Source organism: Podarcis muralis, chromosome 12 (genome assembly GCF_964188315.1).
Source record: "Podarcis muralis chromosome 12, rPodMur119.hap1.1, whole genome shotgun sequence".
Taxonomy (NCBI): domain Eukaryota; kingdom Metazoa; phylum Chordata; class Lepidosauria; order Squamata; family Lacertidae; genus Podarcis; species Podarcis muralis.
In genome coordinates this window covers 22,085,795-22,112,830 of record NC_135666.1, presented here as the reverse complement: position 1 = coordinate 22,112,830, position 27,036 = coordinate 22,085,795, and the positions used below count along the sequence as shown (strand labels likewise).

General features: G+C 44.3%; 1 protein-coding gene across 1 annotated transcript in view; it reads left to right on the top strand.

The window, feature by feature from the left end:
* The first annotated feature begins 14,342 nt into the window (after positions 1–14,342).
* Positions 14,343–27,036, top strand: part of APBB1IP (amyloid beta precursor protein binding family B member 1 interacting protein) — a 61,447-nt gene continuing 48,753 nt past the window's right edge. Inside the window, exon 1 of the mRNA XM_028749727.2 lies at positions 14,343–14,788. The gene's annotated coding sequence lies outside the window, so the exon portion shown is untranslated. The remainder of the gene's footprint in view (positions 14,789–27,036) is intronic.

Below are 27,036 nucleotides of genomic sequence, written 5' to 3'. Positions count from 1 at the left end.
TAGCTAGCTATGCAGGAATCTATTTATGCTCCTCCATCAGAAATACTTACCAGCACCTCTGGAAATGAAATGACATGAACTGCAAATTCTTAGCATACACTTCAGATTCATGTTGCTGCTCAATATCTGGTGCGATCTTTTTTTTAAAAAAAATAAATGATTTGCTGGTGCAGTTTTCTGGTTTTGTGCAAATCTGAGGGATCAAAAACATTTATGTGCTTGAGTGCCATAAATAGTTACAAGTACTACATAGTTACAAGTACTAAGGAAATGAAAGCACTGAGGATATACAGTGGTACCTCTGGTTACGAACTTAATTTGTTCTGGAGGTCTGTTCTTAACCTGAAACCGTTCTTAACCTGAGGTACCACTTTAGCGCTCGATTTCTGTTCTCATCCTGAGGTAAAGTTCTTAACCCGAGGTACTACTTCCGGGTTAACGGAGTCTGTAACCCAAAGTGTTTGTAACCCGAGGTATAACTGTAAATGGAATGGTGAGGAGGAGGAGGAGGAGAAAGTAACAATTGACCCACCCACACCAAAACAAATAATCTACAACCCCAAGTGAAGCAGTTTGGAGCCTGATTTTCCCCAGTTTGTAGAATTATCCCTATATAAGGTAACCCCAAATTTATAGTGGGAAAGCATTGAGATTGGTGTTGTTTGAAGGTGGGCTTCCTCCTATCCGCCCTCACAATTGGCTGTGTGGGCTGGGGCTGATGGGAGTTTTGAGTCCCAGCAATATCTGGAGGGCCACAGGTTTCACATCCTGCACTGAAAGATCAGGTGGCTTGGAAAGACCTTTACCTGAGACCCTGATGAGATGCTACCAGTTAGAGTAGGTAAGACTGTACTAGGTTATGGTATTTGCAAAAGCATGCACGGATCTTTGCTATACTGTGATTGCTCTGTCCTCAGATATTTGCGTATTTAAATCCATGTGCCAGTGTGAAACTTAATTCCATCTTTTCAGTTTCTCTCTAGTATTTGTATATATTGGATTATTTTTTATGTTCAAATCAATTGTACAAAAAAGTACATGGTTCAGTACATGACAATACATGAATAAAACAAAACAGTAGAATGCTACAACATCCAACATTCTGCCCTACTGAAGTACATAAAAGAGTACGTAATAGAAGAAGTGTGTTGCTACCATTTATAATTTAACTGAAAACGAACTTGAAAGATTCCTAGAGATAGATAGGCAGTTTTGCAATCCTGACTCCGATTTAAATCTCTGAGAGATTTGTAGTTGATCTACTGTAGGGAGCCATCTGGTCTATATTTTATTCAGCGTTTGAATCATAACACTATACTTTTATTGGCCGTGCAGAGTTAGCTCTGCAAATGCATTTTTTTATTCTCTGTCTGTTAAATGTGAAGTTGGTGTTTCATTTTTGCTAGCAAAGTGTTATATTCGAAAGCTAGACATGTTTTAGTTCTCAGCCGTTCCCCTAAAGTGGCACAAAAGCTGATCTGGACATCGTCAGCCTCAATTTCAACAAAAGGTTTATGTTTCAATGATTTCTCTCACATTTTGCAGCTCACATTTGTATAAGTTATATATTTTTTTGTACTCATAGGGGTGATATTAAACGTTAGTCATACTCAGAGCCACTGAAATCAATACACTTAAGTCATTTTAGTCTGACTCTATACCTAATGTCAGATATTTTCCTATACATTCTGCATTCCATTTGTGATACCAAAAACTAAAAAATATTTTTTTCCCCAAAGTGAAAAGTTTTCATTCAGGCTTCTGAAAGAAACCAATACCAATACCAATGCTGTGTCCTTGGAACATCTTACTACTACCAGTGAGGTGAGCATTACACACAGTGGGAACTCAGCCGAACTCAGTTTGGGCACCTCTTAGCTGGGCTCCATTGCCATTCTAAGAGCATGAGGGTGGTGTTCACGGTGAGTTCCAACACTTCTTTTTCTAGAAAAATAGCACTGATTACACACAAATTGCCACCAGCCGCTGATTTTCCTCAACTTTGAAATCAGATAAGGAGGAAAGGCAACACTTTTGTTAGCTAGAAAGTGCTGTCCTCTGCACAGAAATAAGTACCACAAAGTTCAATCAATTGCACTTGCTCTCTAGCGAGTGAGTTTAGGATTGCAGCCTTGGTCATCTGAAGCTACTTGCTCATGCATTTAGGGAGTTGGAACAACACCTCACTTGCATTGCAGTTTCAACTTCAAAGGGAATATCTTTCTGTTTAAAATGGCCCTAGCTCAAATACCAGTAAAGAACAAAAGAAGTCTCTTGCTTTAGATATGAGTTGGAGCCATTCCAGTATTGGCGTTTTGTTTGGAATAAGCTGGTTGATACCAGCAGACTCACGTGCAAAGCCAGAATCGTAGAAGTTCCCACCCATGATCAACTATTTCTTAGTTGACTTGCCACTAAAACCCAGATATCCTACTCCTGGATGAAATGCACTATTCTCTTTATATTTTTCCTCCAGTCTAGATTTCCCTTCTCATCTTGCTTCCATATGCTTGTGCAAAATGACTTTCATATACGCAACGTAATTATTTTTGAACTTGGTTCCAATCATTTGGGCGTGTATTGACTCCATATGAATAGCAAAGTCTGGGCTGAGATCCCAGTTTCCCTAGAGGAATGTCGCATTTAAGAACTGAATATAGGCTCAAGATAACCTAGGCAAAAAAGAAAAGGAAAAGAAGAGCACCAACTCAGAACCAACAATTATTATTAGTATTAGGACAGTTCTCATTGTGCAAATATGTATGTACGACTAATCATAGATCATATCTGCACAAACTGGGATGTATACTAGTGTACAGGAGTTTGAATGGTAGAGTTGGATTGTTTTTTGTCTCCATGGAGGAAGGCTGGTTGGAGAGATGCTGAATAATCATAGTGGTAGGCATTAATCAGCTTCTGTCCAAACATCCTTCCTCCACCCCAAATCACAGCCTGATGGGGTTGGTCTTCGCATGTAAACAGCATAGAGCAGCATGGGGAGGATGATTTATAGCTGAAAAATAAATCATCCACTGCAAGCTGATCTTTCATTGATGGTGGAAAAGATACAGGGACCCTATATCTTCCTTCTCTCTTTCCTCAGGGGATGAGAAACGATCACTCAAGGAGGCTTCAGAAGCCATCATACACACACACTGGGGGAAATCTGGATCTCAGTGGCAGAACACATGTTTTGTTCCAGGTTCAATCCCCAATAACTGCAAGCAGGTCTGAGATAGACCCCTGTCTGAAATCCTGTTGGCAGTCAGTGTAGAGTCTACACCAGGGTTTCCCAAACATGGGTCTCAGGCTGTTTTTGGACTACAACTCCCATCACCCCTAGCTAGCAGGACCAGTGGTCAGGGAAGATGGGAACTGTAGTCCAAAAACAGCTGGAGACCCAAGTCTGGTCTACCAAATGGTCTACACTGTAGGCAATGCTGAGGGCTTGCCATGTGTCTAGAATGCATTGGGGGGGGGCTGAGTGGTTTCCTGCTCCTCCCATGCTTTCTAGCCATGGGTCTGAGAGGTTTTGCCTCTACCCCACTGCTTTCCCTTGGGGAAACCTGCTCTTTAGTGTCAAATCAGAAGAAACAGCAATCCATGGGAAACTCGCTTACTGTTTGTTCCAGTTCAGTGCTAAATCACAGGTTTCCACAGCAGAAAGCAGCGGGGCAAACAGAGGTGTGGCTGAGTCCTGAGCGAGGTAGATCAATGTCTAGTTCCTTACGAAGCAGCATTTTATGTTCCTGGTACATAATTGTCATGCTGTTTTAATGGACTTCGCTTTATTGTACATGGTAATGGTTATGTATTTAGTGGTCTGTGTTTGCCTGAGCTTGAGTCTGGACTATGGATTCTGAGCCCCTGTGTTCTGATTGAATACATGATATCCAGTCACAGAACATTTCAGGATTTGGGCCTCTGCCATTGGCCCTTAAACCCTGAGTCATGATTCGCAGCTTGGAAGTTTAGGCAGCCAATCACGTTTGGAGTGGGAGTGGCCCAGGCTTTCAGAAATGTAAATAAGCAGTTGCTTTGCCCCTGTTGTCCAGCTCTGTTGGTTCAATAAAGGTTCTTGCTGTTATCACTGTGTCTTTCCTTGTGGAACCCACCTACACTTCAGTAATTATGGATATTTAAATGTTTCAGTGAAGCTGTTTTATTTTAACAAAGTGTGGATATGTATTTATAATCGGTTTGACACTTGTAAACTGCTTGGAAGCCATTTTGGCAAGTAAATTGTATATAAATTAATTAATTAATAATGGACACATGCTATGTAACCCATTGCTGCCTTAAAAATCAACTAGCTTGTTATTTTTCTCAGTTTAGATAGAAGCTGGTTAGTGGTGGGAATGCAATAAAAGCACGGGATGTCATAACAGCAACAACAGGAAAGACACAAGATAGATATGGATTGTGGCTGGTGTCGTGCATACATCACTTCCCACACCAGCGGTGGGTGCACACTAGATGCAGAGTGAAGGAGAGGGTGTACACAGCCACGTACACTTATACAGTGGTACCTCTGGTTACGTACTTAATTCGTTCTGGAGGCCTGTTCTTAACCTGAAACTGTTCTTAACCTGAAGCACCACTTTAGCTAATGGGGCCTCCTGCTGCCGCTGCACCGCCAGAGCATGATTTCTGTTCTCATCCTGAAGCAAAGTTCTTAACCTGAAGCAATATTTCTGGGTTAGCGGAGTCTGTAACCTGAAGCGTATGTAACGTGAGGTACCACTGTATAACACAAGGGGAAAAGTCAACAGTGAGAGGATGATTTTTAGAAGAAAACTGATGGCAAATGGTGCAGCAGCCTCTTTCCATCAGACCCCTTTCACCCCCAACTCAGAGCCTGCTAATACTGATTTGGGTTTTGCATCTTTGATTTTGCATCTTGTTTACAACTTACTCCTCCTCCTTACTCTTCTCTCTCTCTTGGACCTCAAGATGTGTATCCTGTGAGAGAACAAAGGCACAAGCATGGCTGCCTTGTGCTTCTCTAGTCTAGTTAAACTAGAACTAGAAACTTTTCTACAATTTCTATAATGCAATAAACAACCTTATTATTCCCATACCTACAACCATCTCTGTGTTTGTGGATGCAACAGGTAAAACCTACTCTCTAAACAAGATTCACTAGCCAAATATTGCTTACTCTGCATACAAAAGGGTTTCAATAGGTAATTGACCCAGTTATCCCAATATTAGCCATGCTGTGCTGTGGGACAGAGCACTAAGGGTTGCCAAAGGTCAGCATTTGTCACACTTTTTACTACCTACCCATGAGACTCATGTTTCTTTTCCTGAAGCTTTGGGATAACCAGCCTCATATAACCAACATGCTTAAATCTAATCAACAAATTAAGGGGTTGATACCAGAAACTGTTGGAAGAAATAGTTGAGCAAGCCTATTGTTCACCCCACTAGTCTATTTGAGAAGCTCAGTGTGTGAAGAGGTTTAAGCTGTTTTCTCCAGCTCAGCTTCATGGCTCTTACCAGCCACTTTTGAGTTCCTATACCAATAATCTAGGAACTTTTATGGTGTAGGATACGAGTGGTGCTGTGGGTTAAACCACAGAGCCTAGGACTTGCTGATCAGAAGGTCGGCGGTTCGAATCCCCGCGACGGGGTGAGCTCCCGTTGCTCAGTCCCTGCTCCTGCCAACCTAGCAGTTCGAAAGCACGTCAAAGTGCAAGTAGATAAACGCTCCGGCGTTTCCGTGCGCTGCTCTGGTTCGCCAGAAGCAGCTTAGTCATGCTGGCCACATGACCCGGAAGCTGTACACTAGCTCTCTCGGCCAGTAAAGTGAGATGAGCACGGCAACCCCAGAGTCGGTCACGACTGGACCTAATGGTCAGGGGTCCCTTTACCTTTACCTTTTAACTAAGCTAAGTTTCACTGCCTGTGCAACTTTTCTGACTTATGTAGGGGAAAGCACATGACCCAGACCTTTGAAGAGTTTTTAACTAAAGCCATTTTTAACGTACCAAATATGTGGCCTTTTCCTATGCTGGGGGAAGGGGGAAACTTTGGAAGGGACTTGGAAGGGTGTGTATTAAAGGTCTAACAGCCTATATTTCCATGCTTTATTTGCTGCATATTTTGTGATTTTAAATCTCTGCTGGGGTTCTCTCACCAAAAAGTACTTGCTCCAAACCTGGATCTTGGCATCTCCTTTCTCTCTCTATTTTCGTACCAACAGAAACTCAAGTAACAAGCTATTCCCCCTGCCCTCCTGCTTCTAAATTTCAATATAGTTTTCAGTGACTTCATGATCTAGACAGTGCTTTCTGTATACAGTATACAATTCCTATTACAGAAGTCAACATTCCTCATCTTTAATCCTCCCCTTTCATCTTATTCTTTAATATTTATTTCTACAGAGCCATTTTACAATGTAATGTAACTAAGACCTCATTAGAGTGAGACAACAGAATGGTACTTTCTAGTCAGCAAATTTATTGCTTCTTGATGAATGGGGTTTTTTCAACAGAACCATTGTTCTCCACAGTTTCAAAATGTCTAGGATATATATTTCCTACTTCTCTCCCCCACCCCCCTTTATTCATTACAGTATACTAATGGTTTTACGACTTGCAAAATGATATGTCACAATATCTCTTGAGGCTGCCTGTCACCTTTTTCGGCAGCTGTTTGTACTGGGATGGGGAACTAAGAAAAATCAGTGAAGCAGTGACTCCATGTGGTGGTATACCTGCTTTGCAAAATAATAATAAAAAAGGCACCTAATCACAAACCACTTGAGAGCAAATTCACACAGCCTTTAGTACATGCCAATTTGAAATATGCATGCATGTTGCACAGCGCATTAGACTATTTATCATGAGCAAGTAGCCCCCATTCCTTCTGAATGAGGACCCCTTCAGATCTACTGCACAACTGATACTATGACACCGATATACAAGCATGTGGAGAGGTAATGTCATAGAATAGTAGAGATGGAAGGGGCCACAAGAGTCATTTAGTCCAGCCCCTACAAAGCAGGAATCTTTTGCCTAAGGTGGGGCTCGAACCCAGGACTCTGAGATTAAGAGTCTCATGCTCTTAATTTATCCCCTCCCCCTTATCTGCAAGGTACATACAAACACACATATATTCCGGGCAGGGAGGAGCAGAGCCTTTGAGGTGGTGGCAGCATGGGAAAGATAAGTGAAGTCAATTATATGAAAAGAACTTGCTGCCCAGGAGTTCTTTCCGTAAATTTATTTTGACTTTCTGCATTACTGTCACCAAAATCTTTGCAGACCAATGCACATATTAATAGAACTACCATTTGACCAGTAAAGATCAAGAAAGTCATCAGGGTCGGTTTCACATTCCACTTGTGGCCCCAACAAATCCCACCCATTGTTGGCCAGATTTCTCCTAAACTGCAGTAACTAACTCCAGCTCCTAATGCTAATTTGGTCGTCAGGTTGAAAGTTTTTCAGCCTGAGGACCAAATTCCCTTGGAAGTAACCTTCTGGGGAGCACATCCCACAGGTGAAGGGAGCGAGAGGCAAAAGCGGGTGGGACACAATGTGATTCTCAGCTGTGTACTGTAGGCTACATTTCAGCTATGCTAGAAGCCCGAGATTTTGGCATAGTCTCTACTCCCTCTCCCATCTGACTATCAAGGTAAGCCACAGGCGTTATCCCTGGTCTAGGGCACACATTCACACCAAGTGAAAGCACTTGAGGTTAGCAGAACAGGGCTGATGCTGGTGTGGTCTGGAGCGGGAGCATAGCTTGGTGGGAGAGCCCTATGGATCAGACAGAGAACCACAATCTGCCCCCAGGTCAGAGGTTTTCCTATCACCAGCAGTCGGATGAATGTAAGTCAGCCTTCCTAATGTCTGCCCAGGATGGAAATACAATGGTACCTCGGGTTAAGAACTTAATTTGTTCCAGACGTCCGTTCTTAACCTGAAACTGTTCTTAACCTGAAGCACCACTTCAGCTAATGGAGCCTCCCACTGCCGCCGCACCGCTGGAGTCCAATTTCTGTTCTCATCCTGAAGCAAAGTTCTTAACTTGAGGTACTATTTCTGTCTCAATGGAGTCTGTAACCTGAAGCGTCTGTAACCCAAGGTACCACTGTAAAGATGTCAGTGGTATTTGACTCCCCGTAAGTTAGCAAAAATTTACAAAAGTTAAAGGTAAAGGGACCCCCTGACCATTAGGTCCAGTTGTGGCCGACTCTGGGGTTGCGGTTGTGCTGGTCCCGGGGGGAAGGTTGCTGTTATCGTAGCCAAGGTTCAGTCCTGAGACACTTGCCTGGAAATAGTTCGCAAGGTGCAAGGCGAGGTCCGAAGCAGGAAGCCAGGCGGGGACAGGAACACTCGAAGGTCAGAAGCAGGAAGCTGGGCGGGGAACAGGAACACTGGAAGATCAGGTCTGGGTCCGGGTAAGCACAGGTACTCAACAACGACATTGCTCCCGCAACCTGGGACTGGGCTGCCTGACCTTTATCTTCTTCTAAGGCCGGGGGCGGTCCCGGCCCCCAGAAGCCCCGCCTCTCTTGGCCTTAAGGCGAGCACTCCTCCTGGGAGAAACCAGTTCCCTTCGCCTCTCTGCCCTAAGCCTCTGCAGTTCAGGAGAGGCCGAAGGGTTACTGGGCCCCGGGGGAGGCTCACCTGTAGACACTGAGTCCTCAAGCACCTCTGGGGCCAGAATGGTTTCACCTGGTGCCTGCTCCTGAGGATCTGGCACAGGTGCAGGCTCCTCAGAATCTAGGCCTTGCCCCAGTTCAGCCGGCCCTGGAGGCGGGGACTCCTGTGCCGGCTGGGATTCCTCCGGTTCACTCTCAGAATCGGAATCCCAGGCCATCACAGCGGTGCTCATCTCACTTTATTGGCCAAAGGAGCCGGCGTACAGCTTCCGGGTCATGTGGCCAGCATGACTAAGCCGCTTCTGGCGAACCAGAGCAGCGCACGGAAACGCTGTTTACCTTCCCGCTGGAGTGGTACCAATTTATCTACTTGCACTTTGACATGCTTTCAAACTGCTAGGTTGGCAGGAGCAGGGACCGAGCAATGGGAGCTCACTCCGTCGTGGGGATTCAAACTGCCAACCTTCTGATCACCAAGTCCTAGGCTCTGTGGTTTAACCCACAGCGCCACCCACGTCCCTTCCAAAAATTTATAAGACAAGTACAAATACCTGCTGGAAATGTAAAGAGAAAGAAGGTACCTTTTATCATATGTGGTGGTCATGTAAGGTAATGAAAGCTTTCTGGGAAATGATATATAATGAATTGGGGGGGGGGGTGTTTAAAATAATTTTCGTTTAAAAAAAAACCAACCAGAAGCTTTTCTATTAGGAATTGCAGGTACCGACATCCTAAAGGAGCAGGAAAGACTTTTTATGTATGCAACAACAGCCTCACGGATGCTACTAGCCCAAAGATGGAAAGAAGGCAAAGTCCCCACGAGAGAGGAATGGCAAACTAAGCTGTTGGACTATGCCGAAATGGCAAAACTGACCAGAAAGCTCAGGAACCAAGAAGACAATAACTTTAAGAAAGAATGGGGAAAATTTATGATTTATTTAGGAGACCACTGTAAGCAGATGAAAACATTATCAGGATTTTAACATCACTTGTAATGTAACAAATACAATGGATAGCGTGGAAAGATATAAAATATGGATTAGGTAATAATATGCAGCTGAAAATGCCGACAATGGGACCCATGGAGGGGATGGTGAGAAGTCAAGGGATTCAGAGAAAACTCTACACATGGTTATATATTTGGTAATGTGATAATTTTTTTATGTAAAATCAAATAATATTTTTTTTAAAAAAGATGGAGATAGCAGCCAGGTTTCTGCAACACACAATGTGAATTCATGAATGTTATACAACAGGATTTTAATTGTTAGATAAAGATTTTGTTGAGTGGTTTTATTGCACTGAACCTTTTGGAATCTTGTCTATAAAGCTTTGAGATCAAGATTCCCTGTTTCTGTGCTAATCCCGTCAAGGGGTGACATTTTTTTTTTTATCTCAAACCCTGTAACTTTGACACATGCAACATGTATTTTAGATGGCCGTGGTGACAGACTAGGGCAGGGAGTGGGGGACGGTAAGGCAGTAAGGACAAAAGAAAAATGAAAAGGGGTAGCAGTTAGCAGCCCCAGGTGTGTCCAAATGTTACAACACAATGCTGTGCCTATGTACCCAGATGCAAGTTCCATGGTGCTGAATGGAGTTTGCTTGGCAGATTGCAGCCAGGTTAAATCTAGCTTTGAACTTATTCAGTGGTTCAGATCCCAGTGCTGAATTGGCTTGATCTGGGGCTTCCAAGTCTCATTCAAATTGCATTCACTGGATAATACTTAGATGACCTATGTAAATTCATGTAAATGTGATTGCATCCAAGATGTTTCATATTAAAAGGTAAAGGTACCCCTGCCCGTACGGGCCAGTCTTGACAGACTCTGGGGTTGTGCGCCCATCTCACTCAAGAGGCCGAGGGCCAGCGCTGTCTGGAGACACTTCCGGGTCACGTGGCCAGCGTGACAAAGCTGCATCTGGCGAGCCAGCGCAGCACACGGAACGCCATTTACCTTCCCGCCAGTAAGCGGTCCCTATTTATCTACTTGCACCCGGGGGTGCTTTCGAACTGCTAGGTTGGCAGGCGCTGGGACCGAGCGACGGGAGCGCACCCCGCTGCGGGGATTCGAACCGCCGACCTTTCAATCGGCAAGTCCTAGGCGCTGAGGCTTTTACCCACAGTGCCACCCACGTCCCTCTATGTTTCATATTATCTTCTTTCAAATGACTGTCAGACAATTTAAAAAAAAAAAAAAACATGCACCAGGTAAAGTGATATCCATTATTGGACCAAAACATCATAAAGAAAAATATCTTTCCCCCCTTTGTCATTCTGTGCTCTGTGAGAGATTCCGCTTCTTTGGTTGCTAATGAAAAAATCTGCAAGAATTTAAAGGCTTCCACTGCAAGGAGACATGCTCCATAATCTGATGGGCTCTCAAAGACCCTCTGTAAACAGTTTACATTTATCTGTGTGGTATTTATGGTTCAGGGTTTATTGTTTTAGTGTGGTTTCCATCCTAGCATGAGACTCCAGGACATTATTTTGGTCACGCTAAAAACAGATTAGAATTTCAGTGATTGACTTTAAGCAATCAAAAGCTTTTTCTTTATATAATTTATATGCAGGCTAGAAAGTCCTGGCAATAATTGCATATCATTCACTGCAAATACTCCAGATGCTTTTGGGAATAAGCCAAAAAGCAGTTATTCTCCTTCTCTTCTAGATATATTTTTCTAATCAGATAGTTCAGCTGGGAGATTGTTTGGTTTGGCCTCTGGAAAGAGAAATAATAGTAAACTGGCAAGGGGACTATTTTTCTAAAAGAGGGCAATAAAGCATTTTGAATAAGTTTGTCCCAGTGGTATATCTCTCAGCTTTACTTCCCCATGTGCCTTTTTTATAACACCCCCAGAAGATGTATTAACATTTATTTGTTTGTTCAATCCAATTAATCCGAGTTAAGTAATTTGCTAACAGCCATTGTGACTTTGTTCCACTTTTGCAGGTGGTGTTCCTTTATTGGTGCTTTCCATTTGCATCACAGTTTGAAAGCAGGCTGTATACAAAACTCCCATTTTCCCTGCATCCATTGTGCTCCTACCACTGCACATGTGACGCTAGGCACAAATCACATCTCTCCTGTCAAATACTGCCTTGTGATGCATCTTCCCTCAAACCAACTTTGATCTGATTTGAAAAAAACAAGTCATCTGATGCTACTGGTGTTTTTTAAAATGTTTTTATTGAAATATTTTCATGAATAGTAAGGGTACATACAATGTCTCTGATTTCAATTCCAAGAGTCCTTTCTACAGGTCGGTTACATTTGGTGTGAGACATTGATGTCAAAAACAGACAAATAAAGAACCTATCCTCAAGAAGTTGAAGCAAAACCTCTGCACATACACTAAGCAAAAGAATGAAATATCATTACCCCCTTTTTTCTCTCCCCAATTCTCTCCCCCCTAACCTCATATGATGATATTGTTTCCCGCCACTCCAAGCTCCGAGCGGTGCAAAATTCCAGGGGTTACAGTTGCTTACCCGGAATGAGGTACAGCAGAGACTGTAGCGTCCTTATGATAAATGGTTTATTTACACAGATATACAACCGGAGCCTATGATGGAGGAGTTCACAGCATTAACACCCCCAAGATGATCTTGCTTCTCCCATAGCTACAACCTTGGATTCAAGTAGAAATCAGGCATGGCTCTGACTCCTGGTTTCCCAGCCTATTTCTTGCTTCCAGCTTCTAGCTCATATAACTCAACCCTCCACTCTGGCCTTTGTCTTTCTAACCATCAGTGAGTTGAGGGTGAGTTGATATTGTGTGTCTAGGCATGCCTACTCTGGTGTCTGCTACGCTATCCTTACCCTTGCCGCATAATTCCTCTGAACTGGGCTGTTGAAAAATGGACCTTCAGCATGTAGCAATCTGTGCAAACAGGAACACTTGCATTGTTTGAGCAGCTGGAAACAAAATGGCTAGGTTGTGCTAGGGGAGTGGGGAACAAGCGAAAGTAGGAGCGCAATGACAGGGACCACTCACCGAAACATCATCACACATATGATTACACACAAACACACACACACCAAAAAATGTGCCAATGAGCTTCCACAGCTGCAGTGACTATGAATGTATAACAAGTTATTTTTAGTTAATGGATTTTCCATGGTAAGAGGAAATCTGCTTTAAGTGTACAGTAACAAAAAGTATAGGTATAACATCATGCGGACAGTGTGAAATATTTGGGTACATGAGCAGTACCAATTCCACAATAAACCTCTGTCTGGAAGCACTGTAGGAGGTGTTCTGCATACCTTAATTTCCAGAGGCAAGCCCCCCGAAAGTTTTTGCGGTAAGGTTGGATGAATGAAAGCCAGTTGGCAGAGTTTAATTTGAGCCATGTGATGTTAAGAGGAAGTTCCTTTGAATATGCTTAGGGTCTATTTCCCCTTCCCACTGTGTAACTGCAACTCATTGTTTTCATCTGGAATTTTTTCAATACTTCCATGTTAGAAAACGCAGTTTCCAGGCAAGCTTAAGCTCAGCCCAGCACTTCTCTTTTTATAAATCTGCTATTGCCTGCTTCACTGGATTAAAAAGCAGAGCTGAATGTAAAAGGAAACTTATCTGTGCAGAGGGTGGCATGACATTTAAACTGGACCACTATCAGCCCATGCTTGTGTTCACAAATAATCCATGGCCGGGGTCACCTCACAGTTGCAACCTAATACACTACATGTGTAAGAAACAACACCCACTTTGAAATGTAAGAGTTTGTAAGTTTCCCACATCCACATGCATGGGGAATCCCCTTTAGAGAACAAAAAATCCCTCCAGATTTATGTTTATGTTACTGGAACACATCTGAGATATTAAAAATGCTAAAAAAGAAAAAGAAAGCGGGGTAGTTCTCCCCATAGGTCAAATGCTGCTTATCCTTTGGAGAGGCAGAGGTGTGTGCATGACTGTATATGATACAACTCCCATGATCCCTAGCTAGCAGGACCAGTGGTTCAGAATGATGGGAATTGTAGTCCCAAAACATCTGGAGGGCTGAGGTTGAGGAAGCCTGTGATAGAGGGAGAGATATGGAGATGGAAGACTAGAGACGTATGATGCATTGCGAGTGGAAAGCAACTTTCCCTCCAGCATTTTGCAGATGGAAACTGGGTATTTGCATCACTTATTCTAACAGAGCAGGTGATGTAAGAATAACTAACTCCCCTGCCTGCACATCACCCCACCCCAAAATATGGTTGCTGGTTCTTCTCCCTCAACTATAGATTGTAAATTGACCGGTTGCCTTGTAAAAATTAATGGAATGTTTAGTCTTGCAGTGGAGCTGGCTGTAGTGTTAGTCAGAGTTGCAACTTGAATGAACTTATATCAATGTGCACTGGAATATATATCTATATTCCCACTCAGATGTTTAATTTTGGGGGGGTCCAGGATAGAAGTTAAACCTAAATACTGGGTTTATGCTAAAAATGGGTTGTGTGACTAGATCCTGTGCAAACATCTCAAAACAGCCAAAATGATGCTTAAGACATCTTCCAGATCCCCCAACCACTGTGCTTGCCTCTTTCAGCAATCCATTCATGAGGAGGGCAGGTAGAATTCAAACAAAACAGGGAGAGAGAAAACAAAATTGGGCCACAAGTTACAAGCAGCCAGGCATGGAGTTATTTGGGCGAAGGTTACTTTTCACCCAGGAGGAATGTATGGTGGTTGAGAACAGCGCTTCGCCCTCACAATCCACATGCACCCGTGAGCCCTTTTGAACGTCTGACATCCAGGAAGCGAGCAAGAATAAAACACCGTTGAGTCTTAACAGTCGTGGTTTTTGTTTTTAAGGGTGACTGCTGCTTGCTTCCTGAGAAGGTTCCTCCTTCCCTCCCTTCTTCTTTAAACTTAGAGAGGGCTCCCTTCCCCTCCTTTCGTTCGACGAGTTTCGCCCGGGGAAATTTCCCTTCACCTCGGAGCCCAGCCCTTCCTCTCAGCCTCGTGCTTCTGAGAGGCCCAGCAGCCACTTGGCCGCCCCGGAGCCACTTCCTTCGCCGGAGAGGAGCTCGCGGGAGCTGAGCAGAGGCGGGCTCGCCCCACGGCTTGCCTGCTTGCCTTGCCTGCGTGAGCCACCCGTGTAGTCCCTGAGCGCGCTTCCTTGACCCCTCTCGCCTCGCCTGGACGCCGGGCAGGCCAAGGCCAGCAGCCAAGGTAAGCCTCGGGGGGTCTTGCTGGGCTTCTGTGGGGCGCATAGACTGGAACTGCATTTCCCCTTCCTCCTATCGCAGCAGAGCGGGGTGGATTGGGTTTGGGGGGGGGGTAAGCCCCTTATTAGGAGGGGGACCTAAATTTTATTAGTCGTGGGGTCAAGGGCGAAGATGAGAAGACTTCTCCCTAAAGCAATGGTTCCCAACCCTTTTTTGGCCATGCCCCACCTAAGCACCTCTAAAATCTTGATTCTCCCCCCACCCCCGTTTTATTGTACAGTGGTACCTTGGGTTACAAATAGTAACCTCGGGTTAAGAATTTGCTTCAGGATGAGAACAGAAATCGCACACGGCAGCTGGAGGCACCAGTAGTTAAAGTGGTGCTTCAGGTTAAGAACAGTTACAGATTAAGAATGGACCTCCAGAACGAATTAAGTACTTAACCCGAGGTACCACTGTATTGTATTTTAAATATTTTGTTGGAAGCCGCCCAGAGTGGCTGGGGAAACCCAGCCAGATGGGCAGGGTATGTATGTATGTATGTATGTATGTATGTATGTACAAACAAACAAACAAACAAACAAATTATTATTATTACTGTGACATGGGGACGCGGGTGGTGCTGTGGGTTAAACCACAGAACCTAGGACTTGCCGATCAGAAAGTTGGCGGTTTGAATCCCTGCGATGGGGTGAGCTCCCGTTGCTCGGTCCCTGCTCCTGCCAACCTAGCAGTTCAAAAGCACGTCAAAGTGCAAGTAGATAAATTGGTACCGCTCCGGTGGGAAAGTAAACGGCGTTTCTCTGGTTCGCCAGAAGCGGCTTAGTCATGCTGGCCATATGACCTGGAAGCTGTATGTTGGCTCCCTTGGCCAATTAAGCGAGATGAGCACTGCAACTCCAGAGCTGTCCGCGACTAGACCTATTGGTCAGGGGTCCCTTTACTGTGACATGTAATTCTTATTATTCAAAAGGTGAACTCCAATTCACGTGGAGAAAGCCTAAAAGGCCATTAACTGTTAATAACTCATTCTCAAATTTCCCCCCTTAAAAATCAAACACACACACACACCCCGTTGGAAACCATGGCCCTAAAGGCAGCTGGACCTAATAGGCAGAGAGGCTCTTTCCTTCGCCAGAAAAAAAAGGATTTGAATGAGGAGGAGCAGGAAATTAAAAGTCAGAAAGAGTTCATGGCTGTCTCCAGCACCCTGTGGGTTTCCACCTTTCTTTTTGGGGAACAGGGGTTCATATACAACGTAATGCTCCGAGGGTGATTTTCTCTCCCTCATCCTTGGCTAGAGATGGAAACGAGCATTTTCCAGGATCATTCTAGACCATTCACTCAACAACCATCATGCTATTTTTTAAAAAAATTGAATACCGTATATATGAAAAATACACACCAAAAGCAATGACAGTCTTTAAAAAGTCCGCTCCTTTCCCTAGGTCCACTAAAGAAAATTTATTGTAGGATAGAAATTACTTTTTATCTCTGTCTTATAGGTACTGTGTCCAGAGAATATCAATAATATCAGTAACAGTATGTGGCTGCTATTTTCTTTTATGGCATTGTTTGGTTGGGTGGATTTTCATTGATTTGGAAGGGCCTTACTGGGCATTGCAGGTCACCTTTTGAGGCTTGGCACAGGCTGTATAGCATATTTTAAACAAATAGATTTCTGGACATGTCTTGAGTGTTTTTCCTCAAGTGTACATGAAACAGTTTTTCTTTACCCCTCCTTTTTCCTAACCCCCCCCCCCGCCTCCTGCAAACTCTGATAATTGGCTTTCAGTCAGCATCACTAAGCGTCTCTGATTTTAAAACTTGAGTTCTGCTTAAGAATCTAATTTAAAAGTTGTTTGAGTATATAGGTGGAGAAGGGTTGAAAAGGTGGCTCAGTTTCCTCATAACAACCTCTCTTCTGTGGCTGGTTTGTAAAGATTTTGTATGCTCGTTTCTCTACCCCTCTCAGCATTCTCAGTTCTCTACAGTGGTTTTGCCAGCTCTGCAAAACTTCCTGCCACAGAAACTTGCAATCGCTGGTAGAGGCCGGAATAGCATACCTTCTTGCAACACAGGGGGAAGAACCCACAGTGTTGACTTACCACACCTAAAGTTTCTTTTTAAAAAAGCTGTGTAAAAAAGAACAAGCAGAGTTTTCTTATTATAAAGTGTTATAAGAAAAATACTGCTCATTTTACCTTATGGGGTATCGATGTGCCCATATAGAGTGCCTATCGGAAGGAGTAAGTAACGGAGGCCATCGAGAGAATCTTGAGAAGCAAGGCAATTAGTAACCCTGATCTTTATTAATTGTTGCAACAGGGTGCTCACAACCACACACAGGAGGCAGGAGGGACCCAGAACAATGGTGTGCAAGTCCTTATATCGACATTTGAAATTGCCCACCCTGTAGCTCAAGACCACCCCCCAAAACATCATACCTACATCACTGGAGGCAGGCTACAGCAGAAATACGTCACGGGGGTGGTCTACAACAGAAATGCTGTCTGGCAAGATACTAATACAGTGGAACCTCAGGTTGCGAATGTGATCCGTGCGGGAGGCACGTTCGCAACCTGTTGCATTTGCGCACGTGCGGGTCGCAATTTGGCGTTTGTGCGCAAAGTGCAATTTAGTGCTTCTGCGCATGCGTGAGCACTGAAACCCGGAAGTAACCCGTTTCGGTATTTCCAGTTTCGGCGCGGTGCGCAACCCGAAATCGCATAACCTGAAGCGTCTGTAACCTGAGGTACCACTGTAGTGGTCACTTGATTGCTTTACCTGGGCAGCCTGGCCATTCCTTTTGAGATGCTAAATAGTTCCTAAATCCAGGTCACAGACTCACCCTATTCATGCACAAATACACCCTTAAGACAGGGTTTGTGAGCAAAGAGACAATGGGGAGGCTTTCCCCATTTCCTTCCTCACTGCAGAGAATATTTGAGGTCACTGGAAGAGTCAAAATGGCTACAGGATTGCTCTCCTGTACTATTTAAGACATGTGGTTTATATACTTATGTATGTATTTGGACATAAAAAGAAAAAAGGGACTGCCCCTTTTCCTATGAGAGCATAAGAGTTATTCTCTTATTTCAGATCACCACAGAAACACTGTATTCAAGAGAACAACTACTTCTTCTCTACCCTGTTCCCATTATTTATGTAGCTATCTGTCTATCTAAGAAAATGTATGTGCTGCTTGATTGTAATAATACCTCTTGATGGTTTACAAAACACATGCTACACACATATAAACATCACACACACACACACACACACACACACACACACACACACACAACTACCTCATGTGTATGACTGTTCACAGATCATATGTATATTGTAATAACAACCAGTTAAGCCAATTGAAGTTCAAACAGAGCATCTAGGGAACAAACAATGTTTCCCCACCTTTTGCAAAAGTACACAATTGGAACTACCTGTATTGAAGACCTGGAAAAACCATTCAGCTATGGGGCACATCTGCATAGAAGTTTCCTGGACTGGTATCTAAAAGTCATAGGCATATAGAAAGACTGTCCATCTAGCATACATTGTCCTCCTCCTTCTGTTAAAAAAGTGGAGGTGCCAGGGATTGAATTTAAGACCTTCTGCAAGCAAAGCATGTGGCCTGTCGCTGACCCACGAAGCTGGACTCAGTTCAGTTCACCAGTCATGTACTGTGTGCGAGAGAGACACAAATTTGCAGAACCTGGCTTTTAGCACCTTGGTATTTTTCTATAAGATTGCTGACTCCAAAGAAAAATATGTTCATACTCCTTTTCCATGAGGCATGGATTGTATTGGATTTAGAATGGAAAAGCATAAGCACACTTGTGGCCTCAGTACAATTGAGTAAAGATATTACAAAACCTTGATTGCTTATTTCCTGCTTTGTCGGCGTTGGACATTATCCTGGCGCAGAAAAGAAAGAAGCTGGATTCTGTATTTTTCTCAAAAACTGCACTTGCATCTGGAGGCTTTCAGAGCTGAGCAGCCATCAGGCACTGAGAACGTGTTACAGAAAAAGTACACTAAGGACAAATAGGCAGAAGTTTCACCACACTTGCTGGGAATATATACTGAAGTTTGTCCAAAACAGCTAGCTTCCATTTTGCAGGCCAGATGTGATGTGCACATGCTTCAGTCTATGCTTACCTTTATGGCTCCTAAGAACTGTCTCAGACTAGAGATGCCTGCTTCTCTCTTCCCGCAAATTTCCCCTCTAGTTCTAGTCCTGACGGTGTACCATAGCCTTGGACCAGAAGTGCAGGAAGCTTGAGTCAGTTAATATTATTGCCCAGGATCAGTATTCTATGCATTCCAGATAAATGTTGTTGCTGCTTTGCATACTGAGATGAAAATTGATGTTCAAAATAGAATTACCGTATTTTTCGCTCTATAAGACACACCAAGTTTTTGGAGGAGAAAAAGGAAAAAAATATTCTGAATCCCAGAAGCCAGAACAGCAAGAGGGATCGCTGCGCAGCGAAAGCAGCAATCCCTCTTGCTGTTCTGGCTTCTGGGATAGCTGTGCAGCCTGCATTTGCTCCATAACATGCACACACATTTCCCCTTACTTTTTAGTAGGGAAAAAGTGAGTCTTATAGAGCAAAAAATACGGTAAATAATTGCCTACCTGGTGCTTGTATGAGGTTGCCTTCCTTATTTTACTTTTCTTGAGAATTGTGTGTTTTTCAGTTCCTCCTTCCTTATTAGAATTGGGACAGAGGAACCAGTTTAAATAACCCCACACCCTTTTCACCTTTAGAAAAAGGAATGAGGTGGGGGATTTTTTAGGACTTAAGATACGTGAACCTAACTTAATTTTTGTGTGTTGGCATTCATCTGTCTCGAAAAACAGTGGAAGAGTGCGCCTTTGGGGTAATTCAGACTCACTACTTTGTTGAAAATAGAACTGAAGTGTATTCAGTGCACTCCTTTCTTATTAAACTTAACAAGGTTTACAGTGTTAAATGCTATCTTTCTTACACTGCAGTCCTGTGCATGTCTGCGTGCAGGAAAGTATGTTGAGAACTGCACTCTCAAAAACTATTATACCCATGAACAGAGCTGCTTGTGTCAAGCAGTATTTGTTTATTTATTTGTTCATTGTGTTTTTAGTCCACTCTTCCTCCCCAAAGAGCTCAGGGTCATGTAAAGAGCCTCCCCGCCCCCCAACATTTTATTTCACAACAATATTGTGAGGTCTGTTGGTCTGACAGATAGAGATTAGCCCGAGGGCACCCAGTGAACTTCATAGCTCAGTGGGCATGTGAGCTTGAGCCATCCCTTTTAGGTCAACACACTAATAACTAGAATAATAAACCATGGGGCTTCTAATGTCTTGTTGCATTTTGAACAAGAAAATCTGGTATTAGGGGAAGACTCTCCGTCTCTGTTTTGCACAGAGCCTCATCAGGCTTCAGAACTGCAAACTGGTTTGATGTTGCTTTTGCATTATCGTGTGTTTTATTGTATGCATTTAAAATTCGTTTTTTGCTGCAAGTTACCCCGAGAACCTGATTCTAGGGAGGCTTATTGATGCCTGAAACAAACCCACAGGATGATAGTGGTGATCCAGGGGGTGGTTAGCGGTTTGTTTTGTTCTTGTTTATATTTTGTGCTTTTTATCATGTAGTTTTCTGTTGGGAACTGCCCTGAGATCTACAGGTGAAGGGCGGTAAACATATTTTAACAACAACAACAACAACAACAACAACAATATAATTTCTAATTTAGCCTTTGTGCTTTTTTATGTTTTCCTGTGCTTCCAGGCAAAAATAAAATTAAAAACAACACCCTTTCCCGTAAGGTGAAAAGCTCCGTTTTCACATGTAAATCTTGATATGCACCAGTGGTTTTTGATATTTCAGTTGCATGCAAAACTCAACAAACATTTAAAAGGTGGGTTATCGTTAGGGGAAGGAAGAGTCTTGCTTGGCAGAATGTATTTCCGGTTTGTGTGTGTGTTTCTGACAGAACAGCAGACTTGAAAAGATATGGAAATGGTGCAATAACTATATAGAAAAATATAAACATGTAGAAAACAAAAGGAGACAACTTGTTTGACCTTGATTGTCTGAATATTGCATCGGATACAGACAAGGCCATATTCTAGTGCAGCTAAGAAATGTAATCATTAATATACAGAACAGTTATTGAGTTAAAAAAAAGCTTGTAACTATGGTATGTTGTAAATTGGATTGTCTTTCCTCTGCTGCTAAGCATATACTGTGTCAGGTTAATTTCCATTAATAAAGATAAAATGGGCCACATTTCAAATGTTATGACTTTAGCATTGACTTCATTCTCAACCTATGACAGCATTAAGCAAAAATACTTTGTTGCATCAATTTGCAGAAGGAGCTTCTTATAATAAGGAATGATTATTTAGGGGGAAATAATTTCATTACTTATGAATAATATCAGTAATGTCCATATTCTAGTGTGAATTGCTTCTTTTTAGCTTTTTATTCTATTACATTCATTATTCGATTCAAGCAGGCCTTTCATATTCTGTAATCTGCATTTGCAATGTAATTGACAAATCTACTTGCTATCATTTTCTCTTGGCAGAGCAGTAAAATTTAATACTGTCCTGTTCCTTTTACCTTTTTTGGGGGTATGTGCTTTTAATTTGTATTTATTGCCTAGTAAAGACTGGGTTTGGGGTTGGTATGCTGGCTTAGCTATTTGACCCTTACATTCCTTAAATCATAAGAACACCTGATCCTGACCATTGTCCAATGATTTGTTTAGCAGATACTTTCAACAAATTTTTATCACAATTGTTTTCATAGGTCAGTGAAAGGCTCTTCAGATCAAAAATCATAGCATTGTATGCTGCTTCAATATACATTATTTGTGTATACAATACATAATATAACCTTATAATCCTCAAGAGAAGGCCATAGATCAATGGAAGAGCCTGTGTATGTGTGTCATATGCCCCACTGATGTGTCTCCTTCACTGTAAAATCCCATTTCCCAGTGCACATGACCACGAATCTGAAAATACAACCACAATATGAAAATATAACTAAAAAGAAATGTGCAACTTTGGCTTGCCCATATTCTATAGACATAGCCTCTGTACCTTTAATAAGTACAGATATCAACAGATGACTTTTCCTTGGCATGGAAGTGTAATCTTTAAGCTGGTCCTCTGGCCTGCGAGCGCTCCAGTTGGAGAACAGCCTTTACCAAAGGTGTCATGGGCTTTGAAGACACTCGAACTCAGGACGCAAGGGAGAAACGTGCTAAGAGAAAGCCACGCTTGGCAAATCCACTCCATGATCAATTCCCACCCGGAATCCCAATGTCCCCACTGTGGAACTAACTTCCACTCATGAAACTTATGTCCTTACAAGTTAACCAGAACTACATGTGTGCATATTGGAAAACAGTGCAGTTCTTATAATCTGTACTGGATTACTTCCTACAGAATATGTACCAACATTTTCAGATATTTGGATATTTGATATTTCGTACAACAATGTGAAATGGCAGGTTCATGTGGATCACGGCATAGGATGGGGAATAGTCATTTGAAAGTGACTTTAACAGACTGGAGTTTAAAAAAAATTCTTACCATTTCTAGTTAGCATACTTTTCCTGCCACCGCCTTGCTTCCCCCCCCCCCCCCCCGCAACCCAGTGATAGAATTTTGACTGAGGTTGAGTCAGTTCTTGCCTCCCTAGTACGAGGTAAAATAGTTTCTAATTTCTGTGAACTAAACATAGAGCCTTATTCCTGTTCGCCCAATGACAACCAATGGACATTTTTGAGGAGCCTCATATTGCTTAACCAATTAAACTTTTTTTCTGACTTCAGTTTTCTCTTCAAGGAAATTTCTCAGAAATATAAAAATCTCGCCAGTTCAGTCTGTCATGCTAGTTTAGACAAATCACCACTGAGGTCTACTGATAGGTCATGCTATGGAAAAGCATTGCAATTTTTAAAGAGTCATCATATGATTAGCCAGGCACGCAGATCTTTCCGTGTTCTGAATACATTAGCAATAGCTGTTCCAAAATGGTTGCTAAGGACTGTACATTGCTTGGCATTATTTCTGTAGCCCCATGACCCCATGAACAAGTTGGTTACACTTGAAAGCAGACTTACCTCTGAAGAATCTCTCAAGTAGAATGTCCAACAATAATATAGTATATATTAACATTTATAGTAAGATGGAGAGAATATTCTGTTCTAGAGATCTCTCTGTGACATCTTTTATAAGGGGTGGTTCATTTGGTTATATTCAGCAATTTTGTTTTATTTTTCACCAGTCCATGGGTGTCTCATCACAAGTAAAAACACGTGAAGTGAACTTTCACATAGGAAGTTGCCTCATACCGCATCACTCTATTGGTCTGTCTCGCCTGGCATTGTGTAGCTTTCTAGGATATTAGACAACGGTCTTTGCTATCCCCTTCTACCCAGTCTTTTTTAATGGGAGATGCTTTGGGTTGAACCTGGGACCTTCAGCATGTAAAGAAGGTGCCCCAGCAAGATTTCTGTGATTGTCACAGCTCTAAAAAGTGCCGTGGACACTTTGAGGCTGGGGAGTGGTGCCTAAATATAAGTCACAAAGGGAGATGTTGTGGGTCAACTGGTGATGGTGATTTGCATTTGTCATTCACTTCATTACAAAACGTCTCAAAGCAACTTAGCAACGAAATAAAACGACAGACATACAAAATAAATTGAAAGCCATTAATAATGATGTGCTGCACAAAGTTCTTCTGGTTTGCACAGTATGATGCAATTTGAGGCTCTCGTGCAACAAAAAAGAAAACAATTGTGTAAAATGGGCCTAAAGTTGACTTGTTTTGTGTTCCTGTAGAATGGATACAAGTGGTTTTAAAGAAGGTAATCACCGGTCATTGTGAGTCTTCCATGCTGAGGATGTGTGCTTTATACTTTCACCCAAGAACAGTTGCATAAAAGGACTTCCTCCCCCCCCCACCACCACCACCAGCTGCATTGGCCCTCCCTCCCCTTCCTTCTGTCAGATCTCAGGGAATAAAGGCTGCATTTCAAGATAAGACTGTGCACTGTTTAGTGCACCGGTGAGGATTTGAGGCTCCCTGCAGGGAGAACTGATGAGAGCAGTTAACTAACCGTTGACCCAGTGAGCCGCAGGACGGGTGTGGGAGGATCCTATCTACCAATCAAAGAGAGAGGCATAACTTTTTAATGGTTAAACAACAACAATGTGAACTTTTACTTCAAAGAGAGAGGATAAACATCTTAGAAGGAGAATCATTTTTGGTTTTTGTTTTGCCTTCTTTAGTCCTTGGGCTAGAAGCAAACTCTGGGAAGTGGCAGATGGAAGGACATTTCTTTGAACACATAGCTCTGCAATCCTAAAGGGGCAACCCCTTAATCTGCTTCCACTTTGATTAGATTGCACAGACAAGAGGTAAACCGAAATTTGCCATAGGTTATAATTGTGGGTGGAGTGCTCTAGAGCAGTGTTTCCCAACCTTTTTTGGGCAAAGGCACACTTGTTTCATGAAAAAAATCTCGAGGCACACCACCATTACAGCCCCGTGACGTCAGCGTGCAGCGTCACGCCGGGAGGGACATGAATTGCTAGCAAATTACATAATCACCTCCTTGAGGGCTGGCTCATCTTCTCCGAAGGCAGAACCCCATTAATTAACAGCACAGACTCACACCATAGCCAAGACGAGGGGGGAAAACCTCAGTCATGCACAGTCATGCACATGTGGGGGCTAAATGAGGACGAAGACCGGGCAGAGAGCAGGGTTCAAATCACCCCACCTGGCCAGGACAATCCCTGGGTGTTCCCTTGGGCCACTCGCCTGACCCACCTCGCAGGGCTGTTGTTGCGAGGATAACACGGGGAGAACCACGCGCGCCCCCGGGAGCTCCTTGGAGGAGAAAGCGGGCGATGAATGCAATGCACGAAATATATGAGAGGCGACCAGGTTTTGCAGGTGAGGGGCCCCCGCCAGCCTCCGCTTCCAACACCCGGCGCAACGACGCCGAAGTTTCCCCCCGGGCTCGGCTCGGGGAGCAGCGCTGCTCCCCCCCAGCTCCCCTTCGCCCTCCCGGCTCTCTCTGCCGCCCACTGGGGACCCCCCTCACCTGCCAAGTCCGGAGCGCCGGTGGAAGTTGCATGCATGCATGCAGGGCGCCGCGTTGCCATTGCATTGCACTGCACTCCATGCAATGCCTGCACGCACGCATGCATTGCCTTGCACGCCCGCCAAGGGGTCTCCCCGCGGTCCGATGCGTCCCCTCCGGCGCGGATGCAGCATTGCAAAAATAACCCCCCCCCCGACGCAGCCCTACCTGGGGGGCAGCCTCCGCCGCTCCGCCTCCGCGGGGATCCCCGGCCTCCATCCTGCCGCCCGATCTCCGCGGGGGCGCAGGCAGGCTGCGCGGGGTCTGCGCGGAAGAGCCCCTGCCCGCCCGGCCGCCGCCGCCGCGCTCATTCCATGGCCGGGAGAAGAGCGCTTCAAACAAAATGCCCGGCCCGCCAGGCCACACTGGGAAATGTAGTTCGCGCACCCCGCGCGGGCGCGGAGCCCAAGGGCGAGGGGACTACGGATCCCGGCAGCCCCCGCGCCGGGGACGGAGGGGGAGAGGCCGGGTGCAGGGATGGAGGGACGGGTGGGCGAGCGAGTGAGTGAGTGAGTGGCAGCCGCCAAGCCTTGGCCGAGAGCCAGGAAGGGCCTCCCCGGAGGAGGAGGAGGAGGGAGGCGCAGAGCGGGAGGGAGGGAGGGAACCCCAGGGGCCATCTAGTGACGGCGCCCCAATCGAAAATTTGACTTTAAAAAAAAATAATCTTTCAATTTTTTAATTTTTCCCGCGGCACACCAGGCAACATCTCGCGGCACACTAGTGTGCCGCGGAACAGTGGTTGGGAAACACTGCTCTAGAGTAAGCAGTGTATTTTAAAACAACTTTATACTATAAACTACCCTGTGAGCTTAGGATGAAGGGCAGTATATAGATTTAAATACTACACTACTACTACTAATACTACTAAAGGTAAAGGTAAAGGTACCCCTGCCCGTACGGGCCAGTCTTGACAGACTCTAGGGTTGTGCGCCCATCTCACTCAAGAGGCCGGGGGCCAGCGCTGTCCGGAGACACTTCCGGGTCACGTGGTCAGCGTGACAAGCTGCACCTGGCGAGCCAGAGCCGCACACGGAAACGCCGTTTACCTTCCCGCTAGTAAGCGGTCCCTATTTATCTACTTGCACCCGGGGGTGCTTTCGAACTGCTAGGTTGGCAGGCGCTGGGACCGAGCAACGGGAGCGCACCCCGCCGCGGGGATTCGAACCGCCGACCATGTGATCAGCAAGTCCTAGGCGCTGAGGCTTTTACCCACAGCGCCACCCCTACTAGGTTATTAGCTATAAGTGAAAACAGTGGATAGGCATTTACTTGCACACCATTTAGATGGCAAGAGAGTTACTACAGCAGCCTATGAACACATGGAGGGCAAGAGCAGGGATAAAGGAATAGCAAATAAGTTGCCTTCCAAATGCTGTGGACTCCAACTACCATCAGCCCCAGTCAACCTGGCAATGGTCAGGGATGATGGGAATTGTAGTCCACAATGTTGGGAGGCTATTTCTGCCTTACATGATTTCTGATTATGAAAAAACAGCTATGCATTGTCTTCCTGAGTGATTGTTTCCTACCTGAACTGTTCTCTTCATTACTTTATTTATACAACTTTGGTTCATTTTAAATATAAAGGTAAAGGGACCCCTGACCATTAGGTCCAGTCGTGACCGACTCTGGGGTTGCGGCGCTCATCTCGCTTTACTGGCCGAGGGAGCCGGCGTACAGCTTTCAGGTCATGTGGCCAGCATGACTAAGCCGCTTCTGGCAAACCAGAGCAGCGCACGGAAACGCCGTTTACCTTCCCGCCAGAGCGGTACCTATTTATCTACTTGCACTTTGATGTGCTTTCGAACTGCTAGGTTGGCAGGAGCAGGGACCGAGCAACGGGAGCTCACCCCGTCGCGGGGATTCGAACCGCCAACCTTCTGATCGGCAAGCCCTAGGCTCTGTGGTTTAACCCACAGCACCACCCGTGTCCCATTTTACATATAAGTATTGTTAATTAAACTTAACTGAAGATGTTCCTTCAGTCCTTCCCCCACCCCTATTGAACAGGAAGCACACAGAAACGTTAAAACAGATGTTGGGGCAAGCCTGTTGTTTTACAGCACTGACTGCAGAGGTGCTATGTGC